The sequence below is a fragment of the Chiloscyllium plagiosum genome, unplaced genomic scaffold (assembly GCF_037043375.1).
Source record: "Chiloscyllium plagiosum isolate Xiang-an unplaced genomic scaffold, Cpla_swu_hap1 HiC_scaffold_50, whole genome shotgun sequence".
In the NCBI taxonomy this organism is placed as follows: Eukaryota; Metazoa; Chordata; class Chondrichthyes; order Orectolobiformes; family Hemiscylliidae; genus Chiloscyllium; species Chiloscyllium plagiosum.
The window spans coordinates 5,103,111-5,126,096 of record NW_028270188.1 but is presented as its reverse complement, the minus strand read 5'-3'; positions in this window follow the sequence as shown (position 1 = coordinate 5,126,096).

Genomic DNA, 22,986 nt, shown 5'->3' with positions numbered 1-22,986 from the left:
AGAACTGACCCCTGAAAGCGTGGATGCATCAATGGGCAATCATGCTTGTCAAATCTGATGGAATTCCATGAATATGTAACAGATGACAGATGACATTTTGAGAGTTATTAAGAAGGAAAATGAAGCACAAGTAAGATCTAGGCGACTGAGAGCAAACTACATTTGGAAGAATATCGTGAAAGTGAGATCAATCTGAAACAATGAATTAAGACAGCCAAAGTAGGGTCATGAAAAATCTTTATCAAACAAGGTTAGGGAAAATCCAAACCATTTTATTTATGCTTAAGAATCAAGAGGGTAACTCGAGAAATGTTCGATTCACTCAAGGACAAAGGAGCGAAGTTATGTGTGGAGTCATAGAGATGCTTAAGCAGTACTTGGCATCGGTATTTACCAAGGAGACCGACATAATGGTTGTTGAGGTTATTGAAAAATGTTCGGTTACTCGTGGTCAAATTAGCATAAATGGGGAGGAAGTGTTGGGTATTCTAAAAGGCATTAGGTGGACAATACCTCAGGGAAAGATGGGATCGAGCGCAGGTTAGTGATTAAAGAGAGAGGAGAAAGCAGTGGATTTAACAGATATATTTACACCATTCTTGAACACGGGTGGGCAGCCAGAGTACTGGTGAATTGCTAATATTATCCGCTTGTTTCAGAAGCATAGCAGGAATAATCCGGGGTAATTAGAGACCAGTGAACCTGACGTCAGTCTGAGGAAAGCTCCAGGAAATGATATCGAAGGATCAGTTACCTTTGAAAGAATACAGGTTTGTCATTCTTAGGCAAGAAAATTTTGTGCAAGGAAGTTCATGACTTACCAAACTAATTGAATTCATTTGGGGAAAATTCATTGACGAGGGAAAGGGTGCAGATCTGTTTTACCTGGACTTCAGTAAGGCGTTTTGAAAGTTTCCAAATGCTAGGCTGATAGAGAATGTGAATTCGCGTGGGGTCCGGGGTGCATAAGCAAGATCAGTCGAGAACTCGCTTGGCAGCAGGAGACAGCAAGGATAAGTGGACAGGAATTTCTCAAAATTGAGAATATTGACCAGAGGGTTTCCACAGGGATGCGTGTTGGGACAACTGTTGCTTTTGATATACATAAATGATCTGGTTGAATGTAGAGGTGGTCTGAATAGCAAGTTTGCAGGTAACACAAAGATTGGTGGAATAGCAGATAGTAAAGTGGATTGTCAGATAATTCCGCCGAATATAAGCAGTTTGCAGGGTTAACCGATAAAACACAGAAGGATTTCAATGCAGACAAATGTGAAGTGACACATTTTGGAAGACCCAGATAAAGAGTGAACTATATCATGGATGGAAAATTCCTTGCACAAATTAGTGTACAGAGTAATCTGGGTGTTAACGTCCATTGTACCACAACGGTTACAAGACGGAGACGTCATGAAAGCATTCAGCATTTTTTCATTCATCAGACGGTGCATGAGTACAAGAGTTGGCAGGTCGTGTTACAATTCTCTAGAAGTTCAATTTAGCCACATTTCGAGTATTGCAGAAAGTTCTTGTCGCCCCAATTTCAAAATGATGTGGATGCGTTGGAAAGGACGCAGAGGAGCTTCATTAGGAAGTTGCTGCGTATGGAGGGCGCTAACTATGAAGAGACGTTGACGAGGTTAGAATTATTTTCATTAGAAAAATGGAGGTTGAAAGGGGAGCCAATTGATGTCGGAACGTCATGAGAGGTACCGACAGACTGGATATCAAAAAGCATTTTCCCAGACTGGGGTAGCTCAGTTACAAGGGGTCACGAGTTCAACCTGAAAGTTGAAAATTATGCATTACAAATGGTTTATGCAGAGGGTGTTGGCTGCCTGGAACGCGTTGCCAGCGGAGGTGTTAGAGGCGGGTACAACAACGTCATCTAAGATACATTTAGGGAGGTACATGACTGGGCAGGGAACAGACGTGTACATATCCTTTGCAAATCCGGAACAGATTGAGGTAGAATACGTAAATCGGCACAGGCTTTGAGGTGATCAGGACCTGCTCCTGTTCTGTAATTTCTTTGTTTTTTGTTCGAGTCAAGTTCACCAGGGTGAGCCATTCGTTGTGGTGTATTTGGATTTTAGGAAATCGTTTGAGAGTGTCCCTCATAAGAGATTATTCTGCAAGATTAAAGGGCATGTGATTGGAGTAAGTGTATTGATATAGATAGAAAATAGGTTGACTGAGAGGAAATAAAGTGGAAGAGTTAATGGGTTTGTTTTTGAATATGGGAACAAAATGTTTGCTGATGATACCACTGTGGTGAGAGAGTGAATAGTAATGAGGATGAAGAGGTCATTCAGTAAAATCGCGACAAGTAGGGCAATTGTGTAAATACTTAGCAGATGCACTATTAATTGTATAATGTGAGGTTATACACTTTGGAAGCAAAAACAAAAACAAAAACGCATACTATGATCTGAACGGCTGTAGATTGTAATTGGGAAATGTGCTGGGGAACAGGGTTCCCGTGTAGAAATCGTTGAATGTCGGCATGCAGGTGCAGCAGATGGTACAGAAGATAAAGAGTATTTTGGCCTTTAGCTAGAGATTTCGTGTCCTGGAGCCGGCTTATGTTGTTGCAGTTGGATATTGGCGAGACAACATCCAGAATATTGTTTGAAGGTGTTTTTTCACCGTTTCCGAAGAAAGATGCTCTCGCTTTCGAAGGAATGTCATGAAATTTTGCAAGGCTGATTCTGGGGCTTATGAGGCAGGTGCATACACAGAGAATGACGAGGTTAGTGGTTTTATTCGCTGGAGTTCAGTGGAATGTGGAATGTGTAGGAAATATCGTGAAGTCTAATGCATTTCCACAGGACTAATCGGGGGAGATGCAGGGTGATGTTCCCAGTGATATGCGTCTCCAGAACCAGGGGTCACATTTTGAGGTTTCGGACAGATCCATTTCGGACGAAGTTGAGCAAATTTTTTGTCATCCAGGAAGTTATGTGTATGTATAATTCATTAAGTTAAGAAATAATCGTTGCCAAAGCATTGAATATATTCAAGTGATGGCTGGACATTGCAATTGGAACAGTGGACGGCAAGATTTAAGGGGGACAAAGGAGGATAAGGTCACTGAAGTGGTTGATCAGCCATGGTCGTGATGAATGGCGGAGAAGGCTCGGAGAGCCGAATCACCTCTACTGCTCCGATCGCCGAGATTTCTGTGTAAAATAGAGGAGAGGGAAAGAGCGGTGATAGTGCCAATACAGCCAGAAAACTCACCATTATTTGATTCCTGGCAATCTGGCTGGCATCCTCCAATGTTCATTGAATAAAATTGGGTTTATCAAGATACTGCAACCGTGACTGTATTGAATTGAAAATCCTGCTCTTGCCAAAGGTTAAGAATTCAAGGAAAACATGTACAATATTCGGGAATGGGGTAGGCGGCTAGATTGATCGACGGTGATCAGTAAAGGTGTTGCAACTAATATAGATGTCAAGTAATTCAATGCACATCTCAAGCACGTCCAGAAATAGTGCACGTGCAATCCGAAATATTGAGTCAAGAGGTGGAGGATTACCGTTACCCTTTGATATCAACATTCTGAGGATTTCTATAGAATAAATCTGACTGGATTCGCCATATAAATGGCTATGCAAAAGTGAGAATTGCAGATGCTGGAAACTAGAGTTTACATCAGTGTGGTGCTGGAAAAGCACAACAGGTCAGGCAGCATCCGAGGCGCAGGAACATCAATGTTTCAGGCAAAAGGCCTCCATCAGAAATTGAGGCAGGGAGCCTCCATGGTGGAGGGATAAGTGGGGTGTGTGGGGCTAGGGAGAAGGTAGCAAAGTGTACAACACGTAAATAGGCATGGGGATGGAGGTAATAGGTCAGAGAGGAAGGTGGGGGAAGTAGCAAAGAGAACAGTAGTTGAATGTGGAATGGGGAAGTGGTGATTGGTCAGACGGGAGGGTGGAGCGGTAGGTGTGGAAGGAGATTGGCAGGTAGGATAGGTCATGAGGACATTGCCGAGCTCGAAGGTTAAAACTGATGGAAGGTGGGGGAAGGGGAATTGAGGAAATTGGTGAAGTCCACATTGATGCCCTCGCGTTGAAGTGGTCCGAGGCATAAGATTAGGCGTTCTTTCTCCAGCCGTTGGTTGGTGAGGTAGAGGTGGTGGATGAGGACCAGGACCTGCATGTCCTCAGCAGAGTGGGAGGGGAAGTTGAAATGTTGGGCCATGGGGCATTGGGGTAGTGTGGTGTGGGTGTTCAGGTGATTGTTCCCTGAAGCACTCTGCGAGGAGGTGTCCAGTCTCCCCAATGTGGTGGAGACTCTATCGGAAGCGACAGTCACAATAATTGACATTGGTGGATGTGCAGTTGAAACTTTGATGGACGTGGAAGGCTCCTTTGGGGCCTTGGATGTATTTGAGGGAGGAGGTATAGGCGCAGGTTTTGCACTTCCTGCGGTGGCAGGGGAGGTTGCCAGGACAGGAGGGTGGGTTGTTGAGGCGGCGTGAACATGACCAGGTAGTCATTGAGGGAACGGTATTTGTGGAAAGCGTAAAGAGGTGGGCAGGAAATATATGTCTGGTGGTGGGGTATGTTCAGAGTTGGCAGATATGACGTTGGATGACGTGGTTAATGCGAAGTTTGGCAAGATGGAAATTGAGGAACGCGGAGTTCTGTACTTGTTACAGTTGGAGGCCTGGGGTTTGAGGACCGACGTGCGGGATGTGGATGAGATGCGATGGAGAGCATCTTCAACCACGTGGCAAGGGAAATTGCAATCTCTAAAGAAGGAGGCCACCTGCTGTGTTCTGTGGTGGAACGGGTCCCTCTACACCTCCATTCGCCATGACCAGAGCCTTCAAGCACTCCGTGTCTTCCTCTCCAGACATCCCCAACAGTACCCTTCCACTGACACTCTCATTCGTTTGGCTGAACTGGCCCTCACCCTTAAATTGTTCTCATTCGCATCCTCTCAATTCGTCCAAACCAAAGGGGTAGCCATGGGCACTAGTATGGGCCCCAGATATGCCAGTGTCTTTGTCGGTTATGTAGGACAGTCCATCTTTCGTAGTTACACCAGCACCACTCTCCACCTCTTCCGCCGCTAAATTGATGACTGCATCGTCGTCACCTCACGCTCCTGCGAGGAGTTTGAACAGTTCATCACCTTTACCAGTGCATTCAACCCCGACCTTCAATTCACCTGGTCCATCTCTGACACCTCCATCTCCTTCCTGGACCACACCATCTTCGTTAATGACGACTGAATTGATCCTGACATTTTTTTACAAACAAACTGACTACCAAAGCTACCTGGATAACACCTCTCCCCACCGTACCTCCTGCAAAAATACCATCCCATATTCCAAATTCCTCCGCCGCTGCTCTATCTGCTTCCAGGAGGACCAGTTCCACCACAGAACACAGCAGGTGGCCTCCTTCTTTAGAGATCACCAGTTCCCTTTCCATGTGGTTGAAGATGCCCATCCAACGCATCTCATCCACATCTCGCACGTCTGCCGTCAAACCCCACCCCTCTAACCGTACCAAGAACAGAACCCACCTGGTCCTCACTTTCCACCCGAACAAACGTCGCATTAACCGTAACATGTGCCCGACATTTCCGGCATCTCCAAACAGACCCCACCATCGGAGGAATATTTCCCTCCCCTCCCCTTTCCGCTTTCCACAAAAACCTTTCCCTCCGTGACTACCTGGTCGGGTCCACGCTGCCCCAACAACCCACCCTCCCGTCCTGTCACCCTCCTCTGCCACCGCAGGAATAGCAATACCTGTTCCCACATCTCCTCCCTCACCTCCATCCAAGGCCCCAAAAGAGCCTTCCACATTCATCCATGTTTCAGCAGCACATCCACCAATGTCATTTATTGTATCAGTTGCTCCCGATGGGGTCTCCTCTACATTGGGGAGATTGGACACCTTCTCACAGAGCTCTTCCGGGAACATCTTCAGGACATCCTCACCAATCAACCCGACTGCCCTGTTGCAAAACATGTCATGCTCCCCTCCCACTCTGCGAGGACGTGCCGGTCTTGGGACTCCTCTACCGCTACCCCTTCACTACCCGACGCTTGGATGAAGAATGCCTCATTTTCAGCCTTGGAACAGTTCAACCCCAGTGCATCTGTGTGCACTTCACCAGTTTCTTCATTTCGCCTCCCCACAACTTACCTCAGTTCCAACGTTCCACCTGAACTGTCCTACCTGCCAATCTCCTTTCCCACATATCACTCCACCCTTACCTCAGCCCTATCACCTCTATCCCCACCCCCATTGAACTATTGTACTCTTTGCTACGTTGTTGCCAGCCCCACCACGTTTATTTCTCCACCCTGGTGGCGTCTGCCGCTATGCCTGATGAAGGCGTTTTGCCCCAAACCTCGATTTTCCTTCTTCTCGGATGATGCCTGACCTGGTGTGCTTTTCCAACACCACTCTGATGAAAACTCTGGTTTCGAGCAACTGCTATCCTCACCTTTGCCAAACTTCATCTCGTCTCCAATCTGACAAATGCACATCTAATGTCTATTTACTACCATTTAGTCAATCTCTAATTCGTGTTGCCAAGCACTGACCAACCTCAGTTATTTCGAAGTTGCTGCCAACTTATTATGAACATTCTGAATGTCAAAGTACACAATGTCTTCAAAACATTTCGAATCCAGCGCCTGCATCTCGTCCTCAAAGAACTCGATTAAATTTGTCAATTATGACATGCCTTTGAAAAAGCCATGTTGACTGTCTAATATGAACTTGCTTTTTTCTCAGTGTATATTTATGTTTCTCTGTCTTGTGGCCTCCATCAGTTTTCCCTCCAATGATGTCAAGCTGACAGGTTTGTAATTTTCGAAATTATCCTTTCTCACACTTGTATTGTAGTTTCACATTTGCCATGCTCCAACTACCAAGATGAATCCTGGATTCTGAGAGGTGTGGATTTTCTTTTTGTCAATGGCTTCATAATTTGCGCTTTAACTAACTCAGCAATCTAGCATTCCGTGCAGTTCAGGTGACTGGAAGGTGCTCTGGATGAAGCCAGACCCCTCAGAACATTTGTAGAAGTTAGAACAGACCATATTTTTCATAATTGTTGTAAGAAGGTGAAAAGTGCACATTCCTGAAGACAACCAGCTGATCAGACCACTTAGTTTTAAACAAAACTGATTTTTTACAACATTACGGAATGAAACACACAGAACAGAAAAAAAAGAGAATACGGACTAACCTGCCCTATCCCAAAACCCAAAAGACCTCTCCCAACTTAATGAAGCTGTTCCTGATACTTACAACAATCCCAAAATCACTCCTTGGCACAAGAGGCAATATCAAACAAGTTCTTACAGGATAGAAGTCAGAGGGAGAGTACCAGCCTGAGCCTGCTTCCGGATCCATGTGGCATTTCAAACTACAGCTGAAATAAACAAAACAACACCGAAAAACTGAGCTTCGAGAACTGGCCACTCCCCTTCCATTGGCCCAGTGTATTTTTCTTAAACTTGAAAACCTTTGAAATTTTCCACCCAGGTAAATAGTGCAGTGAATAAGGCATATGGCGTACTGGCTTTTATTGGTAGAGGAATTGCGTTCCGGAGTACTGAGGTCATGTTGCAGTTGTATAAGACTCTGGTGCGGCCGCATCTGGAGTATTGTGTGCAGTTTTGGTCGCCATACTATAGGAAGGATGTGGAGGCACTGGAACGGGTGCAGAGGAGGTTTACCAGGATATTGCCTGGTATGGTAGAAAGATCGTATGAGGAAAGGCTGAGGCACTTGGGGTTGTTTTCATTGGAGAAAAGAAGGTTTAGGGGTGACTTGATAGAGGTGTACAAGATGATTAGGGGTTTAGATAGGGTCGACAGTGAGAATCTTTTTCCACGTATGGAGTCAGCTATTACAAAGGGGCATAACTTTAAATTAAGGGGGGTAGGTATAGGACAGATGTTAGGGGTAGGTTCTTTACTCAGCGAGTCGTGAGTTCATGGAATGCCCTGCCAGTCGCAGTGGTGGACTCTCCCTCATTATGGGCATTTAAGCGGGCATTGGATAGGCATATGGAGGATAGTGGGGTAGTGTAGGTTAGGTGGGCTTGGATCGGCGCAACATCGAGGGCCGAAGGGCCTGTACTGCGCTGTATTCTTCTATGTTCTATGTTCTAAGTTCTTCATTCGGTAGTATCTGTCAGCTATAATCAAATTAGGCCTACCCTTCAACCAAATGACTTTCAGGGTTGCAGTCATTTACGACTTCTCTGTAAAAAAAAACAAGGACTACATAACATTGCTGAAGAAGAACTTCATCAAACACCGGCCCCCCAATAAAAATTGAACCATCAACATCCAAAGTTGGTTTCATATTAAAACCCCTTAAGAATGGTTAGTACTCTATAACACGCATATAAATTACATTGACTATGAACGTGCAAACATACACATCTACATTCCGTTTCAGTTTGTTGTACTCCCGCAACCGAACGGTTCTTTTCTCATTCGAGTCTCAACGAAACGTCAACAATCACGTTTTCTGGTCCTGCCACATGCACAATTTTCAAATTTAATGGTTGTACCTACATGCTCAATCTAAGCCGTCTGAAATTTTGTCTTTAAATTTCTCCATAAATTTCTATCTTTTACGATCTCTGCATATGACTTTCTTTGAAAAGTTACTAGTAACATAAACACTGAAATGTTATAATCCCAACACAAAGCTGAAAGTCTTTCTCAACCGTCTAGTATTTCTGCTGACGAATGTTCAATTTCCTGAAGAAAACGCAATAGATCTTTCTATCTTCTCGCTTTCTTCTTGCAAGAGCACAGCACTCACACCTATATCACTTGTATGAATAGCCGACTTGAATGACTTTGCGTACTTCGGCCATGGTAAATACTGGAGCAGCGGTTAACACAGATGTCAGGGTGTCAAATGCCTTCAGCTAGCCCACTGTCCACATAACTTTTTTGCCGCTCTTTAGCAATTCACTGAGTGGAGCAACCACACTGCTAAAATTTGTTAAATATTTTAGATAAAATCGATTCAATCCCAGGAATTTTAGTAATGATCTGTTTTTTTTGTTGGTATGGGCAAATTCCCAGTTAAAATTATTTTTTGCAGCATATGGGGCCATTTGACCGTGTACAACAGCATGGCCAAAGAAGTTGACTTGGGCTAAGGATAATTCACTTTACGCCAGGTATATCACCAAGCCTGCCTTCTGAAATTGAACAAACAAGTCTGATAGATGTTGTAATTATTTCTTCCATGTGTGACTAAAAATCACCAGGTGTGATATAAACAACACGGTTGGCTAGTCCAGCAATGACGCATTCTCACATTACTTTACAGCATCCCCAAACCTTGTGCCCCCAATGCAATACTGCTCCAACTCATATATTGCACTCCCACCCATGAAACTATTGTTCCCTCAGGTATTGCATTTCTCCAGTAAATATTGTCCCTAACGTTTACCGGGCATTACAATTTTTCGAGCTCCCATTTTATGTCCGCTCAAATAGTTCCCTCCCCACAATCTTGTGCGCCCCCTTTAAATGTTATTCACCCCGAATTTTACCGCACAAGCATGTTGCCCGTCATAAATGTTTCAAACTCTTACTTTATAATTCCACCCCGTGTAGCCACCACCTCCCAACTCCGATTTCATCCCTGACACCTTCCCACCACTGTTTATAAACCGCTTGGGTGTAAAATACCTCCCAGCCCTTTCACCCCCTCCAGGAGCTGCTGCGCTCACTCAAGCGGCTGGACGTCACAGAGAGTATGACCAGAGACTCAAAAGTTTTTTCACTGACCGCCTTGCTGCATCGCAATTACCCATTCCTCGGGAAGACAAACTGTCCCCAAAAGAGAAATGTATTTTATCTAACACACCACTCCCGTTTAAAGTTAGAACGTGTGAGGGTGGGGATAACGCTCAGGGCGTGGGGAACAGTAAGATGCCTCTGTATTACAGATGGAAAGAGGAAGTGAGGGACTGAGATGGAGAATGAGACTGAGAGGAAGAGAGAAAGAAACAGGGACAGAGATAATGTGAAACCTGGAATGAGGAGAGGGCGTGCAGATAGATACAGAAAAAAATATTGAAAGAGAGAGAGTGAAACAGTTAGGCAGAGTGAACGAGGAACAATAGAGACCGAAAGATCCTTGGACAAAGAAAGAATGAGAAACTGGGGGCTGTTGGCTTTGGGGATGTGGTGTAATGTCAGAGAGAGCAATTAACGAAACAAAAATACCACAGGAAGAAACTGAAGGATAGACAGAGAGGAGCAAAGAGAGGTCCCAATGAAAACAAGAAAGCTACAGAGAGAGAAGAGAGGGAAAGTAAACTGAGGGAGACAGCGAGCAAGGAGAGATAGAGAACGATGGCGATACAGAAGGACAGACAGGAATCGAGGAAGTTCAATTGAGATAACATCGATCCCTAATGATGGCCGGGGGATTATGGATAGACTGACATTTAGGCAGGATCGTCACGTTCTCTTAGGACAGTGAGAGAGAAAGGTGTGCAGGGAGCTGAACTGTGGAGCTCGGAGATGCGCAAGACCGAACAATGGAACAGTTCCTGAAAAACCGACGAGAATTTCAAGATTCTGGGGAAGATGGAGATTTCTGGAGTTGATGGAAAGGTAGCCGGGAATATGGAGGCAGGGAGAGAGGGAGGCAGTGGAATCTGTGCGATCGGACTGTGCAAGAGAACGTGTTTTCCTCTCTTGCCTCACCCATCTGCAGACCAGAGCTCATCCCCTTCTGGCACAATTACTAAAGACTGCTTGAGCCCCAGGAATGTCGGCACCGGTGAGCTTATGGGTGTGTCAATGAATGCAGATTGGTTTATCATAATTCTCTAGTTCCCACTCTCTCTGGTTTCAGCTATTGTATGTGGATCACTCATGGCAGAGTAATTTGATTCTGTATGTCTCTGCATCACAGGAGTTTCAGCTCTCAAATGAAATTCCCTCGGGCTACGAGTGGTAGAAAGTCAGAGAGACAGGAAATTTGATATTTTAAAAATCCAGCACCAAGTGCACAGCAAGATTGCAGTACGCGCTGCCATCCAAAGTCTGACACGTTACCCTTCCAGGACAACAATACACCATTGCTGGCCTTGAATTTCCATTGTCTGACACTTCACCCATGCCTCTCGTATAGCAACATCCCACTGCCACCTGAACTACCACAATTTGACACTGAACATCTCCCCCAGCATTACGCCTGTTATTGAAGCCAGATAATTGGAAACAGGAAGTTGCTTCAAAAATGTCCCCAAATTGTCAGCAATTTCCCCTGATTTCAAACCAACAGAATCGGCACAGATTTCAACTGAGATCAAGAAGCAAATGCTTTATGACTGAACACAAGTTTATTTTCTGAGAACCCACTCGATGACTCAACTTAGAGGAGTCTCTCCCCAGAGTCGAGGTCGCTCCATCCATCCCTCACGCTCTCTTCACCTCTCTCTCTCTCTCTCTCTCTCTCTCACACATACACACACACGCTATATTTAACCTGTCCTTTCCAGCTGGATCTCCGACACAGCAGAGGAGAAGAAGAAATAAATCAACCCCAATACCTCCGCCATTTCCCACTCATCGCGCATAGACCCCGTGTACAATCTGCCTGAAATTGGTGCTGTTTCTACACGAAATATTCATGACAAAACGGTAACTGGCACAATCACCTCTCCGTCTTTCACTCCTCTCTCCCTCTATCTCTCTCTCTCTTTCTGCCCCTATACACCTCTAAATCTGCTCAACTTCCTCTCGCTGAAAAGTCAATGTCTGTCACTCTACTTCCTCGATGTTTTGATTGAAATGCTCTCTCCAGCTTTTTGTTTACCACGTGCTGAAATCTTACCGAACTGTCCTGGAAATATTTGTGAAACCATATCACATTTTGAAGGATGAGGGGTTGAAAAGCATATGGGGTGAGTGTCTGAGCTATGATTTAAAGAAGGACGATACAGGGTGTAGCTTTGGTAGATACAATGTATCAACCCCTCAGAAAACAAACAGGAAATGACATCACCTCAATCACCAGGAACCCAATGCAGGACAAACATGTAAATAGAAACCAGGAAGCAACAGCTTCGCTTCTCTTTTAGGTCGCCACTGATGATGTTACCAATCTAAGTAATCAAACGTCTGGATATCAAACCTACAGGTCAGCGAGCAAAGCTACACAGTAAGCCTCAACCTGAGCTACAAAGCTTCACAAATCTTGCAAAGGACGATATACTTGAACAAGGATTGGACCGTCAGTAAACTCAGACACGGGGCAGCAAAAACAGCATCATGCCACACCAGAGGGATGTACAGCAACATCCACAGGCAGTCACATTCAGGAGCACAACGAATTTCCCTTATCACCCGGTCAGAGCCTATACCTCACACCATAACCCAACGCCCTCACAAAGAGAGGGCCTCGAACTGAAATGAAGCCCATTGTGCACGTCAGGATCCCACTAGATTTCCTCAGCCCAAACCTCATACTGAAAGAGAATGCAAGTTCCCGCACTTTCAACGCTTACATTCAGAACCCCTTCCTCGTTCAAATTTGGAAAGTGTGGCCACTTACTCCTGTAAAGTAAAATGCTGCAAGCTGTCCTCGCACAAAAAGATCGCAGAGGGTGCAATGTGATAACAGATCTCCCCCACTGAAACCTTCAGCAAATTCTAAGTTGACCAATTTCAGCTGTGCAGCTATGCTCGGTCTCAACACTGGGGTCAACCCCTCACCTCCACTCCTTAGAAACTGTCCTTGACCAACTTATAACGTGCCCCTCTTTCAGCTGTCTCCCCTTTACTTGCAATTGGCCGATCATGCCGTCCTCCCGCGCCGATCCTGCCCGCTGTGCGCGATTCCACAAGCAGCAAAACAACGAATTGGCCACTTATTGACGGAATCCTATATTTGTGCCTTGAGGGAGTCGGTTGAGTCAGACCCTGCAGTTTCTACTCCTTTGTACAGTGGGGCCTTTTTTCCCCTCCCCAGTTGCAGAACTAGTGATGACGGCCTCACCATTCTCTAATCACCCTGAAGAGACAGGAACGAGATCCCTGTCATTAGGAAGACATTCTTTCGTTCAACCTCAAGTCTCACAGACTGAAGAAGGGAGTGGACATGACGTGTTGGGATCCACCCAGTCTGCAAATCCTGACCATGCGCACCCTGTTTCCCATTAAAATGACACGGACTTCCATTCGAATAGTTCACACTTCCTGCAATTCAGATCTCAAGCCCACAGAGGCCTCGCCAGAGAGCAAGCTGACAGACCTTGCAAAGTGTCAGTGGTGGAGTTAGCAAACGTCTCAGTGAGAATAAATATGTAGAACTTTTTTTTCAGTTCACTCTAAAACTCTTTTATCTATTTCCCGCTGTTACAACACGGTGTAAACCCCTCTGCTAATTTCAACCAGAAAACAAAATCAGCCCGCGCTGTCATCTGATAAAATTCGATAGCAAAAAAACTACCCGAGTGGTGACTAATTACAGTAAAGATTAACAACTTTCTTACTTATGTCCGAAAGGGCATATTAAAACAAACAATTATTTACAATTCTTTCATTTAAAACTGATATTTTACCTCCAACTCTACAATACGAGTCCAATAACAACACCTCGACGAAGGTCTACAAAAAAAGCCACCTATCAAAACCAGTCGGCTCTCGAGTGTTTTCTTTGCATTTTCCTGTGCCGATCTTTCTGTGCCTTCTTTGCGATGTTCTGCTGTGCAAACCTTTATACGCAGGTACCCTTCAGAGCGCTGTTCTGCTAGAAGATTGTGCCTGTTGTTATCTTGATATATGTGTCATAACTATTCAAAAATGTCTGGTTTTACAGCCCAAAATATCGGGTCGTTTTAATTTTATCAAAATACGAAATTCAAACATGATTGGAGTTTGGGATCTTGAGGCATAATTTAATCTGATGGCTGAAATTAAAATTCCTTTTTGTCTCATCGCAAACCAGGTGCTGATTGCTGTTTTGAAAAATAAAGTGTTGCATTCTTAACTTGCTCAGAACTCTATGTGTTATTTCCCTGAAAGCTTTTTCATGTTTTTCTTAATGGTGCAGTAGCTCCCCACGTTCATAATATCTCCCTCTTAAGAAAAACTGAACTGTCATGTATTCATGTTTTTTCTCTATTCCTTAATCACTTTATGCTGATATACGCATGATTTTAATCTAAGTTTACATTAACTTCGTCCCACATAAATATAACATTGAATCGAAACAAATTTCATCTGTACTTTATAAGTTAAATTTGCAATAATGCACCTTTGATTACATATAGCCGAACATATTGTTAGAAATTGGGTAAAGTGTTGTTTTTGCAGATATAGAAAAAGCATACAGAAAAGGGGTACAACAAGAGAACTATTAACTCTGCAGGTATTTAGGGAAGAGTATCTCTACTTTTCAGTGCATAATTATGGATACTTAAGTACTAACTTTGATGTAGATATATTAAAGAAAATAATTCCTTTTACCATAATGTTTAAAATAACATAATGTTTAAAGCTAAGATTCCTGAAACTTAAGTGATGCACGAAAAAGATGCATTGTGAAGATATATGTACAAGAATCGACAATGAAAGTTACAAAGGGAACATCGAGATAAGACTTTAGCCTTCTGACAGCACGTGCAAAAGGGAAAATTGTCAACTTGGAAAGAAGGGGGCAATGGGCATGGAGCATAGATGGGCAGAGGCCAAATAGTAAGTAAGATTGGGGTCCTTCTGCAATTGGAGTCTTTTCTTGCAAGATCGTAGAGTAGATTGTCTTGTTTCCAGCTTTGGTGGTCTCGTCTAAATTTTATTGAATTTTGTTTCTAACAGATTTGAGGGCTCGTTCCGGGAACCCAAGCTCCGGTCGCTCGGCATTCTTGGAGAAATGGAGAAGGTGCATCTCGCTGATTTCGGCGATCTCGAGTTTCTGCTTGTTGCCGAGGCGGCTTTGGGCGAGCGTGATCCAGACTGGGTGACCCTGGAAACAAGACGGGCAGACGTGGCAGGTTCGGCCGGGTGACTATTGTGTTCACAAGACCCGGGTAAGAGAGGTCTTAAAAGATTTATCCAGGCGACTGGAGTGGGCAGCAGTATTTGCTGCCATTCAGATATATCTGGGGATCCGGGGAACCGGGGAGCTGGTGAGTGGAATAGGCTAATCCAGTCAGCCAGGGTGGATATCCGTTGATACTGTTGCCAGGTGGATTTATCCGGGTGGCTGGCAGTGGTAGTTTGATATATCCCGGGATCTGGGGAACCGGGGTTCCAGTCGACTGTGGTTGATTAGATTTTTTTAGATTAGATTACATTACAGTGTGGAAACAGGCCCTTCAGCCCAACAAGTCCACACCGACCCGCCGAAGCACAACCCACCCATACCCCTACATTTACCCCTTACATAACACTACAGGCAATTTAGCATGGCCAATTCACCTGACCTGCACATCTTTGGATTGTGGGAGGAAACCGGAGCACCCGGAGGAAACCCACGCAGACACGGGTAGAACGTGCAAACTCCACACAGTTAGTCGCCTGAGGCGGGAATTGAACCCGGGTAGCGGTAGTTGCTGCCAGGTGGAGGTGTCCACGTATCTGTGCGACCGGGGTAGGTAGCAGTAGTTGCTGCCTCTTGGATATATCTGGGTAACCGGCGACTAGGGTTGGTAACGGTAGTTGCTGCCAGGTGGATATACCTGGGAGACAGGCAGTGGTATTTGCTGCCAGGTGGATGTGTCCACGTATCCGGTGCCAGTTGGATATATCCAGGGATCCGGGGAACCGGGGTTCTGGGCGACCGGGTAAAGCGAACCCGATCAACAAGGGTAGGTAGCAGTTGTCACGGTTGCCAGGTGGATATATCCGGGTTATTGCCGCGGGATAAGGGCGCGCGAATTCGACCAGGTAACTCTTGTGTATAGACCAATCTAAGAAAAGGGACCTTTAAATATTGCCTTGGTGGTCGGGGACGTCCGAGAAGTACGGTACATACGAGAAGTACGTGTAATTAGCAACTCTCAAATTAAAGTGATAAATTGGCGAAGATTAATCTGATGAGTAAGATGGCTGCCTGATTCGATCACCCAGCCTTACACCGGTTGTTAAGAGGGGAAATCCCCCACGCGAAGGTCAGGACCCTGAAGTGCGTGTGGAAGAAGATGAAACCAGACCTCATTAAGGCTAACAAAATTACATAAAGAAACGGCCGATCGTAGAAATGAGGAATAAAAATCGTGGTTTAAGTTTAGAAGGGGACACGAGAGGGACGTCCGAGGACCACATCCCAATGGGCAGTCATTTAGAAAAAAATGTTAAGAGAGTGTAGGTACAATCCTCGGACGCGAGGAAAGAATAAAAAAAACAAATGATAAAAAGTCAATGAAAGTAGCCTGACAGTTAGGAGGAATCAGATTATGCTTCGTGGCAGAAGAGCTAGTGGCTGGAGGACTGCTGGGGGTGCACTTCGTGACGAACTTGTGGCCAGACGCCCAGAGTCGTTGCGGGAAACTCAAAGTGTCTGTGAGACATGGTGTGTGTGTGTGTGTGTGTGTGTGAGAGAGAGAGAGAGAGAGAGAGAGAGAGAGAGAGAGAGAGAGAGAGAGAGAGAGAGAGAGAGAGAGAGAGAGAGAGAGAGAGAGAGAGAGAGCTGTACAGCTAGTAGAAAGTTTAACCCTTTGTGATTCAGTGTGAATAAACATTTGTTTGTTGGTGATTGAATTTTCCCTGGAGCTTGAGATCCGGGATTGTTTTGAATCTGATTTCTATTATGTAAATTTTAACATGATTTCTTTTAAGGTTAAGGATTTTGCAAGATTATGAAATAAAGTGTTCTTTTTAACGGTCATGACTGCCGTCCTATCAGTTTCTAACTAATCTCTTTTATCCTTACAGAAAAGCGATTTATGGAGGACAGTTGAAGCTTTAACTTGAATAGACAAATCCTTTTAAGGCAGCTCTAGTTATTTCACGACCTTTCGCATTGTAATGGAGCAATGACTGGTCAGGATTACTTGGAAGGACGAGTTTTGGATTTGCATCAGGAGACTGGAACAGGGTGATTGTAGTGGATTTCAGAGTTGGGAACTGTGCATTTTGCATTTTGAATATTAAATACTGAATAAATTAATTCATTATATATATATATACACATACATACATACACACACGAATAAGATTCATAAATGTATATTTAGGAACAGGCTTTACATTTTGGCAAGCATAAATTGATAAATTATATTTGGCATTACAGGGAGCAAGGTCTAAACAAAATATTGGGTAATAAAGAAAAGGACAAAACTAAAAAGAGAAGGAAACCGGAATGATGACGGGCAGCACGTTGAAAATAAAAGGAGTAGAAGGAGATGTTAAGGGGTCTGGTAGATAGGAACAAGGATCAAAGTGGAAGTCCCCACAGACGGGATGGTATTACTGTGGAAAGACAGGTCCCTTTAAGAGAGAGTGTCCAGATCCGAAAACGGAAATAAAGACAGTGCTGTTTTTGAACCTTGATGAAAAATAGGGGTGTCAGGAGTTCCTGCCCCCGGGGACGCACCAGGAACCTTTGATAAATTTAAATGTGGGACCTTACAAAGAAGACGTAGTTTTCCTAGTCGATATGGGGGCCACAAGATCATCCTTAAAGTTTAAGCCAAAGGGAGTGGGAACGAAATAATTAATTGGATTATGGTGACATTTTTGTGATGAGAGGCATGAGGAGTCATGTTTGCGCTCATGACGAGATATTGCCAGCAAATTGGGGATTGAATTAACTGCAAATGGTGCTTGAGGTTCTTAAAAATGCATGTGCTCGAAAAAAAAAACGATTACAGATAAAGGATGAAAAGTCGCAACTGACTGGTAAACAAACAGAACTGCGCGATTACAGTTTTTAAAATGTTTTAGTCACTTGTTGTGTTTCCACCCTGAATTATATAATATATATATATTTAATAATTAATATTTACAATAAATCAGTTGTGCTAGCCTGAATCGATATTAATTGGCAGGATTCCTTCACACATTCTCAGTGACCTGTCATATTGATTCATGGTGAATTTAAAATATGAACTGCCTAACGGCTGGTCAGCCCAAACTTGTGATCTCTATGCCCTAGAAAGAGCTCTTAGAACCTTAGAAAACAAAAAAGGAACAATATGTACAGACTGCAAATATGCGTTTGGAGTGCACATACCTTCGAAAAAAAATTGACAAGCAAGATGACTGATAAGTAGCAGAGGAAAAGAACTAACACATGAGTAATTGATAATAACAAGTGCTGGAATCCCTATTCCTCCCCAGAGTAATACTGATAGTTCATATAAAGGGACATCAGAAGGAGAATGAGCCGGAAGTAAAGGGAAATAGACTGGTCGATGAGTTACTTAAAGAAGCAACCCTGAATCCACAAGGAGCAGTGATATACTCCCTAATACCTACAATTTAAGATCTTCAGTGTGCCCCGTTGTTTACTGCAAAGGGGGAAAAGGGTCTAAAAGATTTTGGAGCTGCAATGACAGCTGATGGGGTAGCCTGAAAGTAGTTAGTACCCCCATCAAGTCAGAACTGTGTTAAACCAAAAGGCAGGGAGATGGTTGACGAGGCCATCCGGATGGAAAAAGATAACCTGGTGTTAGCAACTGACACCTGTCGAAACCCAGATACCTTCTTATGGAAGGGAGAGCCTCTGGACAAATGAGAATTAGAACATGACTGTTTAGATATCATAGAGTATCAAACCAAAATTAGACACGACCTGAGAGGTCTACCTCTGCATGACAGGGATAGGTTGTTTATAGATGGATCATCGAGAGGAGTGGAAGGAAAAAGACACAATGGGTATGCAGTAGTGGACGGTAACAAAAACCAAACAGTGGCGGCAGTCCGGCTGCCAAATACATGGTCAGCCCAGACCTGTGAATTGTACGCATTAAATCAAGCTTTAAAACACTATAGAATCGGGATGGCAGAATTTACACTGATTCTAAGTATGTATAATATAATAAGGGAAGGGCTCAAAGGAGGAAGGAACCCAGGAGTGAGACCCTTCCAAATTATACAGGTTAGATTACACCGAACTACCCCCAGTGGGAAAACCGAAGTACCTGTTGGTCTTAGTAGACCTCTTAACCGGGTGGGTGGAAGCTTTCCCAATGTCACTAGCCACCTCAAAAGGAGTGGTGAAAACCCTCCTTGAACATATCATCCCATGATATGGAATAGTGGAAAGTATAGATTCAGACCAAGGTAGCCATTTTACGTCCAAGATCCTCCAAGAAGTAATGGCAAGAATACCACTCCCCTTTGGCACCCACCCAACTCTGGGCGTGTGGAACGAATGAATCAAATCTTAAAGAAGCATTTATCTAAGCTAGTCCTAGACACTCGATTACCATGGACAAAATGTTTACCTATCGCATTGCTACGCATTGGGACTATTCCTAGACATGATATAGGCCTCTCTTCTTACAAGATGATGTTTGGATTACCTTTCTTGGTTGGAAGAGGGGAATTCCCAACTGTAGAGTTCAATGATAAGTTTTCCAGAACTATATTGTGGCGCTCGGCTCTTCTTTGTCTGTCCTTAGAAAAAAGGGTCTTTTGACCCAGATACCTCCACTTGAGTTCGACAACCGGGTGATTGGGTCCTGATCAAGACCTGGAAAGATACCAAACTCGACACGAGCTGGGAGGAACCATTCCTAACCCTCCTGACTACTGAGACAGCTATCTGGACTGCTGAAAAGGGTGGAGTCATCACACTCGCATCAAAGGTCCTGTGAACGCCCCATTGGCGGAGTGGCACGATCATCCTACAGACAACCCTCTGAAAGTTAAGCTGAGAAAGAGGGAATGATCTAAGATAAAAGACTATTTTAATGTTTGATGATATATATGTTGTATTGATTGTAAGGGTTGTGTGGGCTCACCTCTCCCTGGCGCCTAAAAGATTAAAATATGGTGATAGGCAGGGTTTAGAAATGGGTGGGTACTGGTATAGTATTATGACGTTGGTAGTACTAACTGTTCAAAGAAGCGGGAAAAATCACATCACTACACTACGCCAAAATTATGCCAAACAAGAGGGACTTGCCAACTGTTGGGTCTGTGCAGAGTTCCCACACCATGGCAAATCTGGGATCCCCACCTCGGTAATATGGCTCACCAAAAGAGAAATGTACGATGTGCAACAATTTGATTCGGGCTTAAATAATACAAAGTGGGAATCTGAAAGGAGCAAATATAAATTTGCGGGATGGTTCCCAAGGCCAGCCCTGAAAATCCAGGGTGTCATCGATAGCCTTAGAATTTCCCCACCAAAAGGAGCAGTGAATACCACCTGTTTCTGTAATCGGAATGATGCCACACCCTTCCAATTAGGAAAATCATCTTGCGTCTATACCAACCAACCCACTGTCAAGAACACTCCCCAAGTATTGACCGGGACATATTGGGTATGTGGTCTGAAGGCCAATTCATTTATTCCTGGGGCAAAATACATTCGTATGACCGAATGTGTGGAAATAAATGCATGTACTGAAATTGATGAAGCATTGCCTTAAAAGAAAAAGGCTAGAGTGGTTGCTGTTACCTTGCTTATATCGTCCCTCACCTCTGAGCCCAACTTAAGAAAGGACTGGGGCGGGGGATAAGACGTAAGACCCGAGAGGTCCCCGAAGGAGACCGTCTGCTGTGGACACTACTCCCAAACTACAGCACTACAAGGGCAGGGGTGGAAATACAGAAACTGGCGGCTGCCCTTGAAAATTTAATTAATCATGCCACCGGCGCAACGGGAGTAACTCAATCCCAGATATCAGCCATAACCACCGAAATGATCCCAACAAGACTAACAGTTTTACAGAATCGAATGGCTTTAGACTATCTCTTGGCCGAAAAAGGGGAACTTGTGCGCTGATTGGTAAGGGATGCTGCACCTTCATCCCAGACACCTCTTCCATAGTGGAAGATAAGGCTGAAATAGTACAATATAACAGAAATTGCGGATTAAATCCGAAAAGATGAAAGATGGGGATGGGGTGATTGGAGACTGACTGGTTGGGGAAAATACTTAGCTAATTTAGGCATACATGTATTACTAATAATTATAGGTTTCCTGACAGGATTGAATGTGTTAAAATGGAAAATGACTAAGCTGCTAATATCTTTGGGAGGACAATACAAGCCCAAAAAAGGGAGAGTAGCAGATTACTCCTGGAGTTTGAAAAAGACAGACTTAGAAATACAGAAATGGCAAGATTGTGAACCTCTGCACTATAGGGTGAAAAGAGGGCAGAAAATAAGATTGCAAAAACAACAAATTATTAAGAAAAGAAATGGGGGAGTTGTTAGAAATTGGGTAAAGTGTTGTTTTTGCAGATATAGAAAAAAACATACAGAAAAGGGGTACAACAAGAGAACTATTAACTCTGCAGGTATTTAGGGGAAAGTATCTCTACTTTTCAGTGTATAATTATGGATAATTAAGTACTAACTTTAATGTAGATTTATTCAAGAAAATAATTCTTTTTACCATAATGTTTAAAATAACAGTTTCAAAAAAAGCTAAGATTACTGAAACATATAAGCAAAGCACGAAAAAGATACATTGTTAAGATGGATGGACAAGAATGGAATGTACCTATGGACAAAGAAAGAAGTTACAAAGGAAACATCGAGATAAGGGCTTAGCCTTATGACAGCACATGCAAGGGGGAAAATTGACAACTTGGAAAGAAGGGGGCAATGGGCGTGGAGCATAGATGGGCAGAGGCCAAATAGTCAGAATGATTGTGTAATGTAGGGATCGGAAGAGGTGACCTCACGTATCTCAAAAGTATAACTGTGTAATAGTTTGAATAATCATCACTTCAATTGCTTTCTGCAACTGGGGTCCTTTCTTGCAAGATCGTAGAATAAATTGTCTTGTTTCCAGCTTTGGTGGTCTCGTCTAAATTTTATTGAGTTCTGTTTCTAACAATATGAAGGGATTTCAGCATATTCTGGAACAAGAAGCAACAAACTGTCGGATAGCATTTTAGATCAATGGCCTGCTGCATTGCTGGAACACAGCCAGTTGGGAAGCCGTGCACCAATTTATGGAACAGAATACAGTGAAACATAAACGCTAAAGTATTTTGAAAATGGTCGTGGAAAGGCTATAATGTCCAAGCTTAAATCAGAGAGAGGGAGAAAACACGTTCAAGTGATGGGGAGAGAACAGAAAGAGATAGACAAACCAGGATAGACTGCGGAGAGAACACAGTAAAATGCAATTTTTTTTCCAACTTGACAAATAGTACATCTTTGCATTCGGCAACCAAAGCCGAGTCATAAACCAGCATCAGGGAGACGGACAAACTGTTTGCAGTCTCACTGCGGCTTGGGAGACCTTGCAATGTGTCAAGTTACCTGCAGTGTGTTCCATATTGAATATAGTGGCTCAATGTCTAAACATTGTTTGCAGAAGTTCTAATTTAATATTTTCGAACTCTCTCCTCTCCTCTCTCTCTCGCGCCCCCTCTCTCTCTCGCCCCCCCTCTCTCTCTCGCCCCCTCTCTCTCCCCCCTCTCTCACACACCTCTCCCCACCCCCACCTCCCCCCCCACACACACACATACACACACACTCACACGCACACTCTGGCTTTATTTCTATCTCACTCTGTCCATACCCTTCTTCTGCACCTACCTCAGTCTTGGGTACTCCGCATATTCGCTCAATACATAGTCTGGCTCTATTTTTCTTTCTTCATTCCTAAATCTCTCTTCCTCTCTCCCTCGCAAGAGTCAATTGAGTTGCAGCTGGAAAAGCACAACAGGTCAGACAGCATGTAAGGAGCAGGAAACCCCAATACCCTTCGTGTAGACTGCTGCGACCTGCTCTCTCTCGGACTCAACTCCTGACAGTTCTCATTCTCCACCATTCCCTGCCGATGACGTAGGGAGGCCAACAGAGGATGACATTGGGA